This window comes from Amblyraja radiata, chromosome 7 (assembly GCF_010909765.2).
Source record: "Amblyraja radiata isolate CabotCenter1 chromosome 7, sAmbRad1.1.pri, whole genome shotgun sequence".
Lineage (NCBI taxonomy): Eukaryota > Metazoa > Chordata > Chondrichthyes > Rajiformes > Rajidae > Amblyraja > Amblyraja radiata.
Window position 1 is genome coordinate 22,489,206 of NC_045962.1, and position 20,835 is coordinate 22,510,040.

Below are 20,835 nucleotides of genomic sequence, written 5' to 3' on the forward strand. Positions count from 1 at the left end.
TCTCCATGTTTTAGGAACATTGTTTCTTTGCAAATCATCATAACAGATTTGGAGACACAAGGAACAGCAGATGCTAGTTTAGAAGAAAGAAAGACACAAAGTGCTGGAGTAACTCAGTGGGTCTGACAGTATTTCTGGAGAACATGAATGGGTGACATTACGGATTGGAACTCTTTTTCAGACTGCAGACGGGCTCATAACCCATTGAATTGTGGGCATAGGGGTACAATATGAGTGAGGCCTGGTGTCAGGCCCAGGATCTGAGGAGGTCAGAGGGGTCTGAAGAAAGTTCCCAATGTGAAACATCACCTATCCATATTCTCCTGTGATTCTGCCTGGACCACTGTTACTCCGGCATTTGTGTCTTTTGTTTCCAATAACAGATTTTACTCCTTTTCAAATAGTGCCACATATTTTGTCATCGTGTTTTGGAAGTTAACATCATTCACAATAATTACTTAGTGAAACTCTCAGCATTATGCACATGTCCATTTAAACTAAGAAGTTGCTGTCCACGATTCCCTCCACTGACAAGATGACTGTTTTGCAGACTCCACTAGTATAATTGTTTATGTGGCACCACCAGCAGAGGCTGCCCGCCAACAGCCTGTCCTTTCTTCTTTTTGTTATTTTTAGTATGTGTTACAAAGTGTGTTTTAATGTTCCTTGGTTTGTTTTATGTGGGGGTTGGGGGAAACATTTTTTCAATCTCTTACCTTGCCGGGGATGCGATCTTTTCCCATATCGTACCTCCGTCCTTACTGCGGCCTTTCCTGGAGATCGACCCGGCGCTCCAAGCCGCAGGAGTCTGTGGGACATTAACATTGTGGAGCTTGCGATCCCTTTGCCGGGGATCGAAGTTCCAACAACAGGACCTGTAGACTTTAACATCGTGAAGCCCGTGGTCTCTGGTAAGAAGAGGCCGACTCGGGAGCTCCATCCCGCAGAGAGTTTCAACCACCCCGACGCATGAGTTTCGATCACCCCGACGGGGGCTTCAATCGTCGGCTGCGGGGGCTTTGATCGCCCCGACTGCGGATGGTTTGACTGCCCCGACTGCGGGAGAACAAGAGGAAGAAGATTGAACTTTATTGCCTTCCATCACAGTGAGGAATGTGGAATCCACTGTGATGGATGTTCATGTTGACTTTTATGTGGTTGTGTGTCTTATTGCTTTTCACTTCGTATGGTTGTATGGTAACTCAAATTTCACTGGACCTTAATTGGTACATGTGACAATAAACTGATCTTGACCTTGACCTTGACCATTAATTATATTGATAGAAGTCATTGATTGGAAGAGAACTTGAAGCATCTTCGTACTAAACTCACATTAAGATATTATGGATATATAATGCTTTGCTCCATGACTTTGCCACTCAAACATATGTTTCTTGAAGCCTTTAAACATTCTAATTGCTTGCAGTAAAAGTAATATATCTTAAAAGCGCTTTCTCACGGGGCGACTTGACGCAAGATGTAACCAGAGTGAAGTGGTCGTGGTCTAGCACGATATCACACGATATAACGGGGGGTAGATAAAGAGTTCCCACGGTACTCGGCATTTGTTATTTGTGCGAGTGACTTGTCCGTCTCCCGAGCTTTCCCGTTAAATCTTGAATGAACATTGTGAACTACACGTGGCACAAATGAAGTCACTTTTTTTTTCACACACTATAAATATCCTCCCTTGGTTGAATTGGCTCATTTGGAGACATGCCTATACTAAGTAGTTTCGAGTACAGGATGATGGTTTTTTTCATTGACGCGCTGTATGCAGCAGCCCACTATGTGCATCGAGGACGCTTGCGTGAAGGCAGAAGGGAGAGATTAATTAAAAAGAGAATTAAGAGGAAGTCTCACTGGGTGTGAAAGAGCAAAGAGGCCATCTCTGCGCTTACTACAATTCACAATTGGGGAGTGTGCCGTGGCAGGACAGCTATATTGATGGGTAGCCGACCACAGGAACACTACTGCATGTTAGCAGAAATGCATAGCAAATAAGCTGACTTTCTAGTGTTGTCCTCTGAAAAGTGCTTCCTATAAGATGTTCGTCCGCAAAACCTGCCATTTAGCACACTGCATTGTCCCTTTTAATGCCTGAGTTTAGGCTTGTTGCGGAGGTTAATGAATATAATGTGTTTAAAATAATCTAGCGTGCCTCATTTGTTGATTTTCGTGTTTGCGAGGCCCTTTTATAGACAAATGTTTGGTGTGATACACCTTCTCTCAATATGTGCAAGAAGTCGTCTTTTTATATTGTCAAATAGGAATAAAGACTTTGTCTCACATTTACCTGCTGATTGGCTTAGTTTATTTTCTACCGAGAGGTGAAACTTTCAAACGTTTAAATAGCTCAACAATTGATGGACCTGAACACTCAAAAATGAAACTTAATGAAAATGTGATTATATCACCTCCCTTCAACTATTTTGTGTTTCAGCATGAGAGGGATTATAACATTAGAGACATTCATCTTGTAGTGATGTGTTAATGAAGAATTGCAGACATCAAGCTGATAGTAAAAAATATATTTATTTAACAATGAGGTAAACAAGCACTGACAATCAAACTGCTGAGGTAAAAGCTTTATCACACTTCAGGCTATCATAAAATGTGGAGCCACCAACAGAAACAAAGTAATGCCCAAAAGGAAAAGACACACATATTAACATACAAACATTTATAAAGGATATTGAGAACACCTTTTTTACTCACCTTCTGTCCCCTCTGTCCAGCTTCCGGGTTTACCGTTCGCAGGAGTTCCCACGGTAACCGCAAGAGTTATTACGGATATCGCACGGATATCGCACTGGCCACTACGTTCATATAATGTTGCAATGCTCAACCACAAGTGTACAAGTCACTCTTGGAGAAATTCAAGCTTGCTTGAATTTTCTCCCGAGTCACCAAGTTACACGATTACCTGCCGTTAGCGCCACGGTGGTCCACGGTGGTCCACGAATGCCGTACTGTTATCGCACGAGGTTCCCACGATGTTAAACTCTGGTTAACTCTTGCGTCAAGTCGCCCCGTGAGAAAGGCCTATAACGGTTTATGGTTTGTAGCTGGTGAATTATTTTCTCTTTGAGGAGAATGGTTTGGGTGTTGGAGGAGGAGGGCTCTGCGATGAGCATGCACAAACAACGCAAGGGACCTTCTGATAGACACAAAATGCTGGAGTAACTCAACGTGCCAGGCAGCATCTCTGGAGAAAAGGAATAGGTGACGTTTTGGGTCGAGACCCTTCTTCAGACTGAGCCTTCTTCCTCAGTCTGAAGAAGGGTCTCGACCCGAACTATCACCTATTCCTTCTCTTCAGAGATGCAGCCTGACCCGCTGAGTTATTCCAACATTTTGTTTCCATCTTCGGTGTAAACCAGCATCAGCATCCTACGCAAACGGACCTTCAGTTCATTTTGCAATTTAGTTTAACCTCAACGGATTGTTAACCTTGATTAACCTTCAATTAATTACTGCCTAACCAACAGCAAAAGGACTATTATCCCATTCGAAAATTGTGCAGGTATCGTAAAATGCCTGCCAATGACCTCATTCCAAGGTCGCAATGTCAACTCAGAGTCAGAGGGTCCTAGAGATAAGCAGGATCTCAGCACAGATAACATTTTAGGACAGCACTCTGGATATTGTCAGATGAAACAATACACTGAAGCCCAATCTGTTGGTTCAGATGGATGTACTGTAAAAGATCCCATGGCTCCATCTTCAAATGAGTGCAATTTTCTCCCATTATTCAAGCTAAGATTTATCACAGAGCCAATTTGATTAACTGGTAATTTATCTCACTGTTGTTTGTGGGGATATGCTTGCCAGTTGGCTGCTGATCTGAATTTCTTATGCTTGGCAAGTACGCTGAAGTGCTTAGTACCTTAGTCATTGGGCAGCTATAATAATAATGCACTCAAGTTTGCGGGACAAATGAGAGCACAGTTCTGGCCAGAAACTACTGGTAAAGGTAAATTCAAGCATAAAATCGAACTTGATTTTAATAATGGTACGCAGGAACACTCACTTAAAATACAAATTTTCATTAGGTTTAATATCAAGAAACAATATCACATCTACATCAATTAAAACCTATGACAATGAAACCACAGTATGTTACCCTCAAAGGGGAAAAATATGTGAAAGGCAATTTTATGGTGAGAACTGTTAATAGCCGTTCAATGGCAGTAAGTAAACATCTCATTTCCAAGTTGTGATATTGGTCTCTTTTCAGCAGCAACCAATTTCCGATTTATGCTTTCCCAGCCATCCTCCATCTCCTCAAATGTTTTAGTTTTTTTTAGTTTTAGTTTTCGAGATACAGCACGGAAACAGGCCCTTCGGCCCACCGGGTCCGCACCGACCTGCGATCACCTCACGTTAATACTATCCTGCACACACTAGGAACAATTTGCACGTACATCAAGCCGATAACCTACAAACCTGTAGGTCTTTGGAGTGTGGGAGGAAACCGAAACCGCGAGCACAGTAAGCCAGCAACTCTACCACTGCACCACCGTGGAGGCCCATGTTCTTGGACTAATTAATATTGGGAATGAAGCTGGGAAGGGCTTGTGAAAGTGGAGGCATTCATACCACGGGTGAGCATTGAAACAAAATTACAGTACCTGAAGGGAGAAAAGGCTGAGTAGATAACTAAAGTTAGTTCACTTTGATGCATCCACTATGTCATTTTGAAGAGTCTTTCTCTAACCTCCAGTATGAGGTAAGGGTGGAAGAGTGAACAGATTAAAAGCCACAGGATCAAGCATCTTTCAGTAAACTGCTGACTTAAAACTCTGTGATCAAAACTTTATTTTTACAGTGCCAGATTTTTTTGTTGATGGCAAGCTTCATTCTGAACAACTTGTCACATTTTTATTGTAGAATGCAGAAAATATCGCCCAGATGTTCCTACTAGGAAATTGAAGGGTGGTGAAATTTATGATCAAAGGAAATGAGAACGTTTGTTTCTTAACATGAAAGTTACTGAAACAAGTTATATTTTAAACCAGAATGATGCTGATTGCCTTGCCTCACTATATATTATTACCCAAGTACTTTTGCAAGTTCTTTTTAACCAATGCATCAAGGGATGTCAATAGGTGTTGGTAAATCCTTTATGTGGCCTGCAAATGTCCCCATAGATGTAGTGATAATATTTATCTATTTCAGGTAGTCTAGCTAATGTAGATCAGTCTGAAGAAGGGTCTCAACCCGAAACGTCACCCACTCCTTCCCTCCAGCGATGCTGCCGGAGATACTCCAGCTTTTTGTGTCTACCTTTGATTTAAACCAGCATCTACAGTTATTTCCTACACAGTCAAGCTAATGTTGTCGACACTTCCTAAACCTGAACATTTACCTTCCGAAAAGTTGCCTTTTCCAAATTATACTCACATTTTAAAGGTGATGTAGAGAGAGAAAAAATATAGATATTTATTTGTGCAAGACCATATACCAAAAAAATTGCAATTTTCCTCGGTATGTAATGTTGTGGTTAGGTTGTCAGACCAGTAGTCAGAGTCTTAGAATACTAATTCAGGAACAAAATAGTTTTGTAGTGATTTGAACATTAGAAATCAGTAATTCCATGTCCTTTGTGAAAGGATATATATGTGATTTTGGTCTGGCCCAACATCATTAATACTTCTCTACCTCCCCAACACCCGAAAGCAGGCCATTCAATCTTATTCACCTGCATCAAACATCAGCACAGAAATAGCAGAGGAACAAATGCAAGTATTGTCATGGCTTTGAATAAAATATTTCAGAATTGCTCTCCAACTTACATTAAGAGACCCATGAAATGTGCCAACTGGCAAAAGAGAAAAAAATGTTCATCCATTAGATAACGAATGTTAATTAATTACAGAGATCAGTATAATTTTAGATATTACGGAAACCAAGGGGTATAGGATTAGTACATGGTGGGGGTAAAAGACCAATGACTATTTTATTGAATGGTGGAACTGAATGACTAAACTGCTTCTATCACTTATCTTCTTAAAATTCCATTACTTTCTGCATTCAACAGAACAAACCTGTGCCAAAAAAACAATACCTCTAAATATACTTCACTGCTGTTCTTTTTTAGTCCACAGCGTTTTATATTTTCTCTGTATTTACTGTGTTTACTTTTGAAATAAAACAAGACTGAATCCACTACGTGTTTAAATCCTGAAGGATGGTGCCCTTCTGTTTCTTAAACATCACACCAGACAGACTTCATTTTGTGCTGTGTAACACCTTTGATGGCAGCAAGGTTTGCCTACTGTGCTGTTGATTAATGCCATGGGGGAAGATGGCATAAATAATGGTGCAGGAGGGTGACTGTTAGTATCATTTTATTGTCTAATAAAACACCAGCAGTGGCAGTAAATGCACCAGGGAGGCTAATTACATAGCAATGGTGCAAAAAGCAATATTATCCCATGGACAGGCAATCAGAGATATCAGGTTTCACGTCACAAAATAGAAATGGCATCGGCATCAGCATCAGCTGGTGAAGCAGATTGCAGCTTTACAGGTCCCATTTAACGTCAATTTAAAGTTGTAGAAAAATAAAAGAAACGTAGCATGGAATTTGTACATTCTTACTGCGACCGCACCAGTTTTCCCCACTTTTCAAAGACGTGCAGGTTTGTAGGTTAATTGGCTTCGGTAAAATTGTCCCAAGTGTCAGGGCACAGGATGATAGCTGATCGGCGTAGACTCAGTGGGCCGGAGGGCTTGTTTCCACGCTGTATCTCTAAAAGACTAAAGAAAGGTCTTGATACTAATAGTATCAAGTCCAACAGTGAAGGGTCTCAACCCGAAACGTCACCCATTCCTTCTCTCCAGAGACGCTGGCTGTCCCACTGAGTTACTCCAGCTTTTTGTGCCTACCTTCGGTTTAAACCAGCATCTGCAGTTCTTCCTATATATTATTTTCTATCATCTGTTGAAGCAGACTACAATTTTACTGGCCCCATTTAATGTAAATTTAAAGATGAAGAATAGAAAATTGTTATATTGTATCGTCCAACAGTGTATTCTTTTCTATTGTGATTAACTACGTCTGAAGACCCACATTATCATAATTAAGATCTTTGGTTTGCACAGTAGAAATGGAGAAATAAATTTAAATACTCAGACCAAAGATTAAATTTGGCTAGGAGTGTAGGAAGGAACTGCAGATGGTAGTTTAAATGGAAGATAGCCCCAAGAAGGGGGGGATAATGTGGTCATCCAAGTCCTTCATGTTAACCTGTTACCTGGGGCAAGGCCCTGTTTAGTTGGCTCTTCATGCGTCTATTTATAAAACTAGAGGGCAGAGGCCTAATTGGAGAGTGCGGAGATTTAAGAGGATAATCGGTATCTGGAATGAGTGACCAGAGGAATCTGTCGATTTGGATGCAGTTTTGGTCAGATATATGGATCATAAGGGTTATAGGCCAGGTTGAAAGAATGGAGCGACTGGGCTTGTATACTCTGGTATTTTTTAAGTTCATAAGTTCATTTATTGTCACATACACCAATTGGTGCAGTGAACTGGCCAGGTCAGTCATACAATTTGGAAGGATGAGAGGGAATCTTATTGAAACATATAAGATTATTAAGGGATTGGACATGCTAGAGGCAGGAATCCTCTGCCCCTGCGATGATATACCCATAACATTGGTTGAGATTGGAACGCATGCCTGCAGATCATTAGTCTAAACTTCTGGATTACAACTCCATTAGCATAAACACTATGGCACTGAACCTGACCAGGCACCATGCCATCTTGAATTTAGAGTATTTATTTTTAAACCAAAATATATTACCTCATCCTTATTGACAAGTGAATTGCAGCTCCTCACTTGTTAGTCCAATCCCTAATCCTATAAATACTAATTTGCGGTTTCTTTTGGTCCTTTGAAGGATTATTTTAACAACTTGACAAAGGACCCGAGATAACAAGATTACATATAAATATATTTGATCAAAGACCAGTAAGTAGACAGGGCATTATGGTCCAAAATTGAAATGTATAAAATGATTAAATAAAAATATAAATATGATTCCAAATAAATCTAATTATGAAATCTATAAAAAATATCCAAATAAAATCTCAAAGGTACAATTGTGTACCTCGTGTACCAAAGAATGTGAATTATAACGTATCTTAGTTTGGTTTAGTTCAGTTTAGAGATACAGCATGGAAGCAGGCCCTTCGGCCCACCAGGCCCGCGCCGACCAGCGATCCCCGCACATTAACACCATCCTATACCCAGTAGGGACGATTTTTACATTTACCAAGCCAATTAACCTACAAACCTATACGTCTTTGGAGTGTGGGAGGAAATCGAAGATCTCGGAGAAAACCCACGCCGGTCAAGGGGAGAATGTACAAATTCTGTAGACAGAAGCCGTAGTCGGGATTGAACCCGGATCTCTGGCGCTGTAAGGCAGCAACCTGCGCCACCGTGAGTCAATTATTAGTCAATAAATAGGAAAGATGTACAAAGGATCTGAGTATATAAAGATTCCAACTTTTGAATAATGTATTCTGAGATTTATGTTTGGTTGGCATCCTGGCCTTGTATAGATGCAGCTCTACCAGCAGCACCACTGTGCCACCCTGTTTCATGTTGTAAATATGAAATTTAAACAGCAAATGCTGGAAACTCAACAGACTGGGAAACACCTATGGTGAGAGTATCTGAGCTAACCTCCCAGGTGAACACATCGCCTATTATGAAAGGTTATTAACTTGAAGCATCAATCCTGCCTCCTCCATGGAACTGACTGACCTGCCAAGGATCCTTTACATTCCCCATTATTACTATAGAACCAGCTAATTCTGGCACAAACTGGAAAGGCTGGTTTATTGAGCTTTCTAATTTCAATGTTGAGCCCAGAGTACTGAAGTGCGTCTGTGCAAACAGTGAGATCTGGTTCCTCGAACTTTGTTGCAACTATGGAAGCGATCGGAGACAGCAGAATGGAAGAGGGAAATTGAGAGGCAATTGGAAGCGCAACGTCACCCTTGACTATTGAATGGAAAAAAATCCAAACCCAATATGGATTTGCTTTCTCTAATGTCGAGAAGGCAACATTGTGAGCACTGAAGAGGGTATACTTATTAAGGAGTACACGTGAATTGTTGCTTCATTTAGAAGAAGGGTCATGGATAGTGGGATGGGAAGAAGTAAAAGAAGTGCCGTTGCATCTCTTGTGGCTGCATTGAAAGGTGCTCTGAACAGGGAAGTCGATATGAGTGGAAATGGAAGAGTAAGCTAGGGAGTCATGGAGGGAAGTACTGTTTAGGAAGGAAATGCAGATGCTGATTTTTAATCGAAGATAGACACAAAATGCTGGAGTAATTCAGCGTGTCAGGCAGCATCTCTGTTGGAAAGGTGGCAGCGCTCTGTTTAAAACTTTGCACGCCAAACCGGCAGCGCCATTTGTATTGCTTTGCGCGCCATGTCTGTAGCGCTGTGTATTGCTGTACGCGCCAGTCTGCAGCTGATAGTGCTTTGTTTCCAAGGGGGGGAGGGGTGGGTTTGCTCGGATGTAGTTCCCTGCCATTGGTTGTAGTTTGAATTTGGAAGCAACGCTATTAGCCAAGATTTACCGGCATGGGCGGAAATCCCGGGAGGGGGATGGGGGTGGACACGTCCCTCCCATGTTTTGAGAGGTGGGGGACAATCCCCCCCATGTGTTGTAATCTGCATTTTGAAATTCGGTGAAAATAAATCTATTAAAATCTCCGCTTTCCACGACACAGTGGGGGTGTCACTGTTAAGCGCTTGTTAAAAGTCACTATTAACATCGTATTAACACGATGTGTCACCAATTGTATTTTGACCTTCAAGTGTTACTGAAGGTAGGTATGTTACAATACTTACCTTCAGCAGCGCTGCAATTCTGCCACTGGGCGTGTGCGCGATTTTGGCGCGTTTGAGGGGGGGGGGGTGGCAGGGTTAAAACGCGGTTTTTTTCCTACCTGGTCCTGTATTATATTTTGTTGGAGTGCAAGATTTTGCCGAAAAATCGTTCCGACGGGCGTTCTGTGTGTTTTTTTTTAAAATTTGCCCGACAAGTTAATCGCTGGAGTGATTTTAAAATCAGCTTCTGAAGCCGTCAACGCCGACAACGGGGCCGGATTTTACGTAGGGGACAGGTAAAAAAAAGTAGTTTATTTTTATGTATAAAAGTGTTTCTTAAGTTGCACAGTTTAAGTTGCGAAACGGTGATTTAGTCCCCGAACGAACCGGCAGTGTATTTGCTGCAGATATGGGGACTAAAATCACCGCAACCACAACGTTCCAAATGGTCGCGTTCCAGAAAATCCCACTCGCAAGTTGATTTAAATGGCCAATAATTTACAGGTATTAAGCATTAAATTCCTTCCATTTGGCCTATAAACCCATGACAATGAGATTTAAAAATTATGTTATATTGTGAATTCTTGTGTGAATGTTATTTGGACACTTAGGCTATTTAAAAATGTTCATCTATTCTTAAGAAATGGATAGATGTTTAGATCTAGTAATTGCATTTTGTAATTAGCTACAATTAGGTTCCAATATGCTTTAATTTCAAGTCATCTAAGTAAGATTGTTTCATATTTGTTTCAGAATGCTTCAATCTATAATAACTGAAAATTTCTTTCAGTTCTCTTAATTTTTAAGAAAGCTATGGCCATTCGACTATTTTCGATCACAGCTTTTGTGTTAAGTCAATGAAAAAGCAATAGGGAACAAGATGCTAATTTCCGAGTATGAAAATGGCCATAACTATTTTAATACTGAAGATATGAAAGTGAATTAGGTGTCAAATTAAACTTATTTTTATGCTTTATCTGATCGGATAAATTACAGACTTGATTTTTTAAATCTCAAAATTTTGTAACATTGCTACTGAAGGTATTCATGGAGAATTTCTTAAAGCTGTCTGATGCGGGTACAATTACCATTTGAATTAATTGGATGTATTGGTGGATGGGAAAGATTTAAACGGGTATCGGATTTAAATGGGTCAGGTCATTAAGGGCTCCTGTCGAACGGCTTTCCTGGCTGGCTTGCAAGTAGTCCCTCATTCACGGTCACTCATGTTATTTAGTATTGTTTTCCCATCTCTATATCTCTCTCCCCCCTCCAAGGTTGGTTCTTCTGTTTGCCTTTATTTGCTTCAGTTCTATTTGTTTAAGTGTTATTTATCACATTGTAGCTTTTGAACGATTCAAGTGAGTATCGGACGCTTTCTAAGGGCTGAATCGGCCCGTTCACGGGGCTTTTCATCGCCTGGCGCGGCTTAAAATCAAAATGATGCGTCTAGGCGATTGAGGCTCCCGATGTTGAAGCCCCCGCCGGCCGATTTTAAGCTGCGCTGGGCAATGAAAGGCCCCGCGTACGGGCTGATTCAAGCCCCACGATTCGGGACGGAAGATGCTGCTGTTGCTGGAGTTCGGAGTCGGTCACCAACCAGGTCAGCTCCCAATGTTACCGTCCACAGGGCCCACGGCTCAAGACTCCAAAGCCTACCGTGTGTGCGTGGCCACCAAGAAATTGTGTCTCCCCCAAATTGTGCCTCTCCCATGTTTTGATTGTGATTTCCGCCCCTGGGTGCCAGTAAGCCATAAGGTAGCTCTTGATGAGAGGGGTTCACCGACTGGCTGGGTTGCGATCAGTGCCACGGACGGAGGCCGAGAGAGAGGGAGGCGTGATGCTGTAAGACGTGCATACCGAGATAAGTATTGTTTTTGTTCTCTTTCGTGCCAATAAACCAATTTGTAACTTAACGGATGAGTGTGCCTTTTTTCTGTTCTACTAGTCAGATCCTTGAACCTGTTCCCTTGTAACAGTAGTGTGTTGTGTTGGTATTTTATTGGAAGATAATCTTTTGGATTTCTTCTTGTTTGGACAAGAAAGAATGCGAACAGAAGTACTGAAAATGGGAAAGATGCAGTTAAGAGCTCTGTTAAGTTTGGTGAAGTGGAAGTCATAGTTAAGGAAAAAAGACAATCAGAAATACTGGAGTGGAGAATAGTGTCATGAGAATAGATGCAATGGAGTGGGAGAAAGCGGCAGAAGGAAATGAAGCTGGGGCAGTGAGATATGCAGTTGAGATAGTCATGTGTGTTAGAGATGATCCAAGTAGTTGTGAGAGCAGGATGGAGATTGGCCAGAAAGGTAATGAAAGTCTTGAATTAAATAAAAGAGCAGGAATAAGCGCCAAAGCAAATATACCAGGAAATCAGATGATGAGTGTTTGAATAGCACTGTTCCAAGCATTTTATAAAGTGTCCAGCATAGTCCTCCAAAACGACATCTTTGCTTTGGAGAAATGTGTGGAGTTAATGGTGCGAGAAGGGTGATTGGTTCAAGCAGAGAGCACTCAGTTATCCTGATCTGGGATGGAGATGCAGAAGGTTTGAATTTAGCCTAAAATCGACCAGGTTTGACCAGAAAAGTGGGACAGTCATAGTGGAGGATGACATCAAACACATCACAGATGTAAGTGAAAACCAAGTGGAGCAAGAATGGAATCAAGGTAGGAGGAAATATGTTTTGTAGGACTAGAACAAGCTTGGGTGAAAGGGCTGACCAGGTCAGTTCAGGTTTTAGATCTTGGGGAAGGGGTGGAAGTGGGCTGTATGGATTTGGAAGGTATGAGACTGGAGGCAGGGATTGGAAAATTCCTGAGGAAATGAGATCAGTCACTTTCTGTGATTATGGGGTGATGAGTTGTATATATGACTAAGATTCTGTATAGTATATGAGGGTTTTTTCTTTTCTTTTTTCTTTTTTCTCTCTTTCTTGTATGGCTTTGTAAATATTTGATTAGTGTATAAATGTAAATAATTTGGTGTACATATAGCTGCTGGTGTACATATGGTGTACATATAGCTGCTAAATGTGCATAAGATAATTATAAGCAGTTGAATAAGGGGTGGGAATTAATAAGCTTTGGCTTCTTCCTGCTCCTTTTCGGACACATACGATTTCATTTATTTATAGATATTGTTTATGACACTTTATAAATATTCTTGTTTTGTTTTTTGTATGCTGTTTCACACTTGCTTTTTATTCTTTTATTCTGCTCGAAATAAATAAATAAATAAATAAATGGATGGATTCCTGGGGTGTAATTGAATGTTTTCCACTCCACAGATGTTGACTGACCTTCTGAGAGTTTTCTTAATCTTCCAAGTAGCATCTCAGGCTTAATAATATGCCCTTAAATGTCTTCGTGTTAGGTTTGACTTCAGATATCAAAGAGCATCCTGCCTTAATATCAAAGTATTGCTGTCATTCGTGTAAAATGAAATAAAAGTAACAATAAGGTATCTCACCAAGCTAACGTGATTAATTCACTAAACCTTTCACTCTTCTCTCATGAGGCACAGCCTCAGAATAAAAAGACGCAACTTTAGAATGGAGATGGAGGTATTTCTTTAGCCAGAAGGTGGGGAATTTGTGGAAGTCATTGCCACAGACGATTGATGAGGCCAAGTCATTGGGCATTTTTAAAGTGGAGAACAACTGGTTCTTGATTGTTAAGGGTGTCAAAGGTTACGGGAGACGGTAGGAGAATGGGATTGAGATAGGACCGAATGGGACTGAGCAGGCTTGTTGGGCCAAATGGCCTAAATCTGCTTTTACGTCTTCTGATCTTATGATCTTAACATCTAAGTTTCCCCACCTAAGCTTGCAATTAATGTTCTTAATGAGTGCACCTCATTTTTTATTATTATTATTATTATTATCATTATTACTTATATATTATTATATATTATTATTATTTCTTATATATTATTATTATTTCTGATATAATAATTTAATTCTCACCACGACTGTAATTCATTTGCAAATAACAAGATTATGACCTAATATCTGTCTAGATCAATGTCAAACAGTAGTTACAGTACTTCTTTTTTTATTTGTCTAAAATTGATACAGCATGCAAATGGAACTTGAGGATGCTATTTAGGTTTTGTGTTATTCAAAATTCAAATGTAATGTGACACGTTGCCAAGCTTCAGAAAATGAAACCTGCCGGAACCTCAGAATGATTTTTGTTATTTTTGGAATATAATAAGCTCACAACTGTGTCATGGAACTAGTATACAACAATGCCATCTTAAGTATCAACAACTTTTTATCATGATATATTAAATGTGAATGTTTAGCAGAAATTGTAATTCAGCATTTTTGTCTTTTGGTTGTGGTGGATTTTTTAAATGCAAAATAAGAGGCTTTTGTTGGTGCCAGCAAAAATCTATCCCAGGAACTTGGAATTGCCATTGTTATTTTGTTCTGAAATAATTTTTATTGACTCTAGCATTTTATGCATCATAATTTCAATTGATCTACCAGTGGCAGTCACGTGTGCTGTTGGAAAAGGGGAAGAATTCCTTTCCTTAAACTTTCAGCATCTCTTTCCTCCCTTAAGGTTTTGCTTGAAGTCTATGTCTCTGGCCATTTGCTTAATGTCTCATTTGCTTGCTGTCAAATTTTGGTTGATGGCACCCCTCTGTCATGTCTTGGAATGTTTTACAACCTTCTGCCACTAGTTCTACTACAGGTTGTCTTTGGGACTGCAGCACTGGATCGAACCAAGGCACACTTGGCTCACTAACCTTGTCTCATTCACCCAGGCCAGATGTGGAGGGTTTTGCAAGATGACCCTCTATTCCGGCGAGGTAGCTGGGTAGCAGCTGTGAAGTCACAATAGACAATAGGTGCAGGAGTAGGCCATTCGGCCATTCGAGCCAGCACCGCCATTCACTGTGATCATGGCTGATCATCCACAATCAGTACCCCGTTTCTGCCTTCGCCCCATATCCCTTGACTCTGCTATTTTTAAGAGCTTTATCTAACCTGGCGGTGAGTCATCCTTAGGTGGTGAACTGCTTAGGTCTCAGCCCTCAGAAACCCTCCCAATTTGGACAGAGGCCAAACAGTCAGACCTTTGCCTTCCATTTGAAACTGCCTTTTCTAAATGTGCCTGATGTAATTAAATAACTAAAATATTAAGAAATATATAAATATATGTCTACCAGTGGCGCAGCTGATAGAGCTACTGCCTCACAGCACCAGAGACACAGACTCGACCCTGACCTCGGATGCTGTCCGTGTGTGTGTGGAGTTTACATGGTCTCTCTGTGACTGTATGGATTTACTTTGGGTGCTCCAGTTTCCTCGCACATCCCGAAGATGTGCGGAGTTGTAGAATGTGTAGGAAAGAACTGCAGATGCTGGTTTAAATCGAAGATAGATACAAATTGCTGGAGTAACTCAGTCAGACAGGCAGCATCCCTGGAGAGAAGGAATGGGTGATGTTTTGGATCGAGACCCTTCTTCAGACTGATTGAGAAGGGTCTCGATCCTAAACGTCGCCCATTCCTTCTCTCCAGAGATGCTGCCTGTCCTGCTGAGTTACTGCAGCATTTTGTGCCTATCTTCGAAGTAGTAGGATAATTGGCCTCTGTAAATTGCCCTGATTGTGTGGGGAGTGGATGCGAAAGTGGGATAACGTAGAACTGGTGATCGACAGTTGGCGTGGACCCGGTGGGCCGAAGGGCCTGTTTCCACGCTGTATCTTTGAAGTCGTCAAAAATCATTGCAGATGTTATCTAAAAGGATAAAAATGTTAACTACTTTTTTTTTTTCCCCCTCAATCTCCAAACAAGAGATCAACTTTGATGATCTCCAAACAAAGGGGTCGATGGGCTTTCCAATCCAATATGGTTGTGATGAGCACAAAGACGGATAAACACCAGTAGTCCCAGCAGGACCATGGCCGTCAGAAGGGGGGGGGGGGGTGCGTTGGGTGCGACCGCACCCCCCTTTTTTTCCCTTAAGAAAAAAGTCACCAAAAAAAAAAAAAATCAACGTTTCCACTTTGGAAACGGCATGTTCTCTGTTCTCTCGTCCCTGGGCGGGAGTGGCTGAATCTGAACCCAACGGCTGTAACCCCAACACCAGTCGCCGCTGCGGCGGAGCCCGCTCCCTAGCCTCCCCACGCCGCCGGGGCCCAAGCCATCTTCCTCCCACACCACCCCCGCTGACCCCCACTGGGCCCAGGCCACCCCCGCTGAGCCCACGCCACCCCCGCTGAGCCCACGCCACCCCCGCAGGGGGATGTGAGAAGGGGAGGGGGAGAGAGGGGAAGGGAGAGGAGAGAAAGATGGGGAGGGGAGAGGGAAGGGAAAGGGGGATTATCTTTAGTGAGATTGCAAAATTAAGGTAGGTTTTAGAGCTATTATATTTTCTCCTCCATATGAATAATATTAAACAATATCAAATAATATCAAATAATTAGAACTGCTTTCATTTCCTTGATAACCATACTGAAAAATATGAATTCCATAGTTTGTGACATAAATACACATTTTAATGGGATCATTATATACAGATGTAACATTTCCATTTTGAGATCGGGTGGAGGGGGGGCTGCTGGGGGCAAATATGCGTCAAGCCGATAGCCTAATCGTTAAAGAGTTAAAAGATAGCCTAATCGATAAAGCGCTGAGAAGAGGAATCAGAGCTGCCAAGGAAAGGTACTCTGAGAAGTTGAGGAGCAAGTTCTCAGCTAATGACTCTTCTTCAGTTTGGAAGGGCATGCAAGAAATCACCAGCTATAAGAGGAAAGCCCCCCGCTCTTTGGACAATCGTCAGCTGACGAACGACCTGAATGAGTTTTACTGCAGGCTTGAAAATCAGAAACGTAACCCTGGTACCCCCTCCCCAACAAACACACCAGACCCCAGTCTGCAAAGAATGGACCCTGCACCCTCTCCTTCCCATTCACCACTTCACACCTACTTAAGGCAAGACTCCAGTATGAAAAGAGTGGAACCTTTCCCACCCCACCCAACCACTTCACACCCACTCACAGCCTGGCCTCAGTCTGCAAAGACTGGGCCCTTCTACACCCACCCCACTCCAATCACCACTTCACACCCAATGACTGCACCTCCACAGACACCTCTGTCAAGCTTCTCAAGTTTGTGGATGACAAAACCCTGATTGGACTGATCCAGGATGGGGATCTCTGTACTCTTTTCAGTTTGACATCTTTCCTATAACATGGTGCCCAGAACTGAACACAATATTCTAAATGCGGTCTCACCAACGTCTTATACAACTGCAACATGACCTCCCAACTTCTATACCCAATACTCTGACTGATGAAGGCCAAAGTGCCAAAATACTTTTTGACCACCTGATATACCTGCGACACGACCTTCAAGGAACCATGCAACCATCAACCATTCCTCTGCCCACCTGGCTAATTGATCCAGATCCTACTGCAATCTTTCACAACCATCTTCACTATCTGCAAAACCACTCACATCTGTATCATCAGCAAATTTGCTAATCTAATCTTGCCCTGTTCTGTGACGTTTCACAGAGTGCTGGAGTAACTCAGCGGGTCGGGTGAGTATAGAAGTTGGGAGGTCATGTTGCAGTTGCATAAGAAGTTGGTGAGGTCGCATTCAGAGTATTGTTTTCAGTTCTGGGCACCATGTTATAGGAACGATGTCATCAAACTGGAAAGGGCACAGTGAAGATTTATGAGAATGTTGCCAGGACTGGAGGGGCAGAGCTATGGGAGAGGTTGAGTAGGCTGGGACTCTATTTCATGGAACACAGGAGGCTGAGGGATGATCTAATAGAGGTGTATAAAATCATGATTTGAATAGATATGGTTGAGTCTTTTGCCCAGAGTAAGTGAATCGAGGAGCAGAGTGATGGGCAAAAGATTTAATAGGAATGTGAGGGGTATGTTTTGTATGTTTTTCATCCAAAGGGTGGTAGGTGTATGGAACAAGCTGCCAGCGGAGGTAGTTGTGGCAGGGACTATCGCAACATTTAAGAAACAGTTAGACAGGTACATGGATAGGACAGGTTTGGAGGGATATGGATCAAACGTGGGCAGGTGGGACTAGTGCAGATAGGACATGCTGGGCCGAAGGGCCTGTTTCCACACTGTATCACCCTAAGACTATCTTTCCCTCTCAAACCCATTCTCCTGCCTTCTCCCCATTACCCCTGACACCCGTATCAATCAAGAATCTATCAATCTCCTCCTGAAAAATGTCCATTGACTTGACCTCCACAGCTGTCTGTGGCAATGAATTCCACAGTTCACCACCCTCTGACTTAAGAAATTCCTGCTCATCTCCTTCCTAAAGGAATGTCTTTTAATTCTGAGGCTGTGGCCACTGGTCCTAGACTCTCCCACTAGTGGAAACATCCTCTCCAAATCCACTCCATCCAGGTTTTTACCAGGCTGGGACAGACGGCAACAGCTTCACACTGTGTCCCAAAGCTTGTGTCCTGTCCTGCATCACCCAATGCAGCAGAGATGTTATAGGAGAGGGCAAGCACCGTAACAAAGTAGCTCACGATGGTTTGGGTAACATTCAGGAATGTCTATGCATGGCACATCATGAATATTACTGAAGAACGGTCTTGACCCGAAATATAATCTATACCATTTCTCCACAGATGCTGCCTGACCCACTGAGTTACTGCAGCACTCTGTGACATGTCACCTATCCATGTTCTCCACAGATGCTGCCTGACTCACTGAGTTACTCCAGCACTCTGTGATATGTCACCTATCCATGTTCTCCACAGATGCTGCCTGACTCGCTGAGTTACTCCAGCATTCTGTGAAACGTTGCCTATTCATATTCTCCGCAGATGCTGCCTGACCCGCTGAGTTACTCCAGCACTTTGTGACTATTTTTCCTTCACCCATCTGCCCAAGCCCACTCTCCCCCCTCCTTTCCTATGTTCCTTTCCACCCATAAACCTCTCCCTGCCTTTACATTTCACTCCTCTTTCAAATCTGCTCTACTTATCTACATGCATTTTTCTTCTTCACTTTTTAGTCATAGAATGATGGAAGTGTGGAAACAGGCCCTTCAGCCCAACTTGCCCACACCGACCGACATGTCCCATCTACACTAGTGTCACTCACACGCGTTTGGCCCATATCCATCTAAATCTGTCCTATCCGTGTACGTGTCCAAATGTCTCTTAAACATTAGGATAGTCCCAGCCTTAACTACCTCCTCTGGCAGCTCGTTACATACACCCAGCACCCTCTGTGTGAAAAAGCGACCTCAGATTCCTGTTAATTTCTGAAATATTGGTCATAAATCTGGTGCAAAAATGCTCCAAAACAAGGCTCAGAATGGATCAGAGCGCATCTAAAACCCCTGAGCTTCCAGGGCCCTTAAGTAGGCCCTGGACCCCGGCATCGAGGGACTTCACGCTTCGCGCTCGTGATGTGTGCAGCGCGCACATTATTTCACATTAAGTTTTTTGTAATCCTGTCATGCCACCCCCCTTTTTGAAAAGCTTCGTACGGGCGTGAGGACTCAGGTCTGGTGTTGTGCCTCACATGCAATGTCGTAATGGACATCAGTGACAGATATGGTGGCACAGACACAGTCAGCAGGATATGGGCCTCAGTGTACACAATACCCAGATTCATCTTTCTTATGTGTAGGAAAGAACTGCAGACGCTGATTTAAATCGAAGATAGACACAAAATGCTGGAGTAACTCAGCGGGACAGGCAGCATCACTGGAGAGAAGGAATGGATGACGTTTTGGGTCAAGACCCTCCTTCAGACCATATTTCTTATTCAATTTTTATATTGTGAGTATGTATCAATGGGAAACACATCGTACTCTCCAACTGTGATGCATCTATCTGTGATAAAGACACAACAAAATGTGCCATTGAATATCATTGATAATTGTTGCATCCCTTTCAGATAATCTGTTTTTTTTTAAATAAACAAAATCAGAAAAAGATCACTGCTTTAAAATTAAATGCATTAAAGATCTTGCATCCCTTTCAGAGCAGAGTAAATTTGACTGGCAATGCATGGCAAGTCTGTATTACCTCAGTTGGTTTTAAAATAAAAAGACAATGCTCTGCATGGTTTGTTCAGTGGGTACTTGCCCTCAGGTGGTAGAACAGCTTGCACTACATCCCTGAAATGCTGTTTTCTACCACATGTACAGGGGGAGGCAGTGAATAGGATCTAATGTAAGCAAGCAGTTTCTACCTTTCCAGCTTACCGTCTGGGGTCTCTCTTTCATCATTAAGTTTGACTTGACTGCAAAGGGCAGTACATTCAAGATAGTGATTACAGTCACCTCCTCGATAACAATTCCAAACCAGGGAAGAACATTAAGAAATTATAATAAAAGGTGAAAAATAAAATCCTAAAATGCTGTAAATGCTCAGTAGGTCAGTACAAAGATGCATAGTTAATGTTTCATGTTCATTATTTTTCTGAAATGACCTGAAATTTGGCTTCTCTTTCCACAGTAGTTGCATTTCCAATACTGTGAACTTTTTGATACTTTATATTACCAACATCTGGAGTATTTATTTGTAATCCAGTCAAGATATGTCCTATTTTATAAACGGTATAACTCTGATATTCTGCTCTCTGATAATAATAATAATACAATACAATACCATTTATTTGTCATTTGAACCTCACATGAAGATCAAACAAAATTTGGTTTCTGCAGTCATACAAGAAAAGAACCAAGACACACACCAACACAATTTACACAAACATCCATCCCAGTGAATCTCCTCCTCACTGTGATGGAAGGCAAAGTCTTGTCTCTCCCCTGCTCTCCATTCTTCTCCCGACGTCAAAGTCAAAGCCCCCGGCGGGCGCTAGCAAGTCCGCGGCCATTTAAAGCCGCGCCGGGTGATGTAAGGCCCTGCTCCGGGTCTTGATGTTGGAGCCCCCGGCGGGCGCTAGCAAGTCCCGCGGCTGTTGTAAGGCCCCGCTCCAGGTCACTTTCAA

General features: G+C 42.2%; 1 long non-coding RNA gene across 1 annotated transcript; it reads left to right on the top strand.

Moving 5' to 3' along the window:
- Positions 1-573: 573 nt before the first annotated feature.
- On the top strand, positions 574-15,239 carry LOC116975112. The gene is made up of 3 exons (XR_004412537.1): positions 574-669; positions 10,210-10,214; positions 15,220-15,239. It is a non-coding gene; the product is annotated as an uncharacterized LOC116975112 (long non-coding RNA).
- Positions 15,240-20,835: the final 5,596 nt, after the last annotated feature.